Genomic DNA, 1,787 nt, shown 5'->3' with positions numbered 1-1,787 from the left:
TGGTTATTTAGAAATGCATCGCTATATGATACGAAAATTTTGATTTTTGTAAATTGATTTTGATCCAAATTTTTGGCCTCATAAAATATATTTCATTTTTGAAATATATCATATCATAGTTCTCATTATCTTTTGAAAAACCTCATTAGTAAAAAAAAAAAATGAGCTTATAGTAAATTTAAAAAAAAAATAAGATAATTAAATACTTTAAGACCATTTTTACCTAATGAAAGTATATTATTTAATATAATTAATTGAAAACGTAATTTAAACTTATTCAAAGTTAAAGTTCTAAACTTCAACTTTAGTTTTTGACATATTCAACAAATGAATCGAAAGTGCCCAAAATTTAATAAGAATACATTTATGTTTATTTAAGGAAGTTGGAGATTAAATTTAAACGATTGGTCGTCTAAGAATCACATTCCGCACTGGAGTCTGCTCGGTCTTATTTTAGTCTCGGGCAGGACCACACTCGATGCGTCTGCCGTTGTCAAGATTGTCTAAAAATATACATAATTAAAAAAAAATACCATTCAGATCAAGGATAAGAATAAAGCAATAAGTATGTATTCGCGAAAGGTTTTCTTTACTCAAGTAGGTGTCAGTTATAATTCGCTTAGCAAGCTATCCGAGTATCAAGTTGCACTGAGAAATTATGAAGACATAAGGCAGTTTCTTAACTAAAACTTTTTTCACTGTTTAAAAATTAGTTTTCATCATTTAAAAGTCGATAGAAAAATAGAGTTATTTTGAAAAAAGAATCGAATTAATAACGGATTTACTAGGTTTTTGAAACATCAAAGTGTCCTTCATATCCTTTTTCGATTTTTAGACATATCCTCAAATAAGAATGATATATTAAAAATTAATCTACTTCTTATGGAACTACTTTTCAATATTTCCTTTAAGTAGTGGTTTACATGAAAGGTGAATGCGAACAACCATAAGTCCTCTCAAACTCTTTATTAATTTAAATATTGCCTTTCATTGTACTTGAGAACATAATTTAAAGTAGTGGTTCGACTTACTCTTAAATTAACGCACTAATTTTTGAGACTTGAAAGGTTTCAACTAGTGTCTCAAAATACTAAGCAACCTGAACAAACCCTTTACCCCAAGAAGGGCGGTCCATGGTTCAATTTCTGCTTTAGTGATCCCCGGGAATTCTACGGGATGTGTAGTCCTACTATTCTAAAGGCTAGGTCACAATCGTGTCTAGGCTGGATACCCAATGTATGGTATCAAATATTTGCTTCCAAGCCGAGAAGTCGCTACAACATGTTTCTTGTGAGATGCAAAATCTTAAATTTCCCAACAATTTTTTCCCCTAACTATACTAAGAAATATTTTAATTTCCTCTGAAATTTTGATTTTGTTTTTCTCACCTCCTGCAAATGTAGTCATTTGACAACAATTGTTTTCTTTACTATGCAAACATAATATTATATCTATAAAATACCTTTTTCTTAACATCAGAGGTATGTAAGCCAACACTAACAATCGCTGTCAACAAGCATCAATTCACTGATAACTGTCTAAACCCAATATACCCAATCTATTTTGACGCAATACTCCAACCTACGTTTCGATATACCTCTAGCTCGCTCACCCGTTGCTTCATTGCTAATTACATTTTACGTGATCTGTTCGTTTTTTTTTTATTCCTACAGCCTTATTCGCCGCAATGCAATCACCTGAATTATATTTACCGGATATTTTTATTTATTTATTTATTTTATACTAGATCGGTCTTACATGGTTGATATAACCGTTACATTATATAT

Source organism: Halyomorpha halys, unplaced genomic scaffold, assembly GCF_000696795.3.
Source record: "Halyomorpha halys isolate HHAL.00 unplaced genomic scaffold, Hhal_1.1 Scaffold469.1, whole genome shotgun sequence".
NCBI classification, from domain to species: Eukaryota; Metazoa; Arthropoda; class Insecta; order Hemiptera; family Pentatomidae; genus Halyomorpha; species Halyomorpha halys.
The sequence above is the reverse complement of the archived record's forward strand: the minus strand, read 5'-3'. Positions refer to the sequence as shown.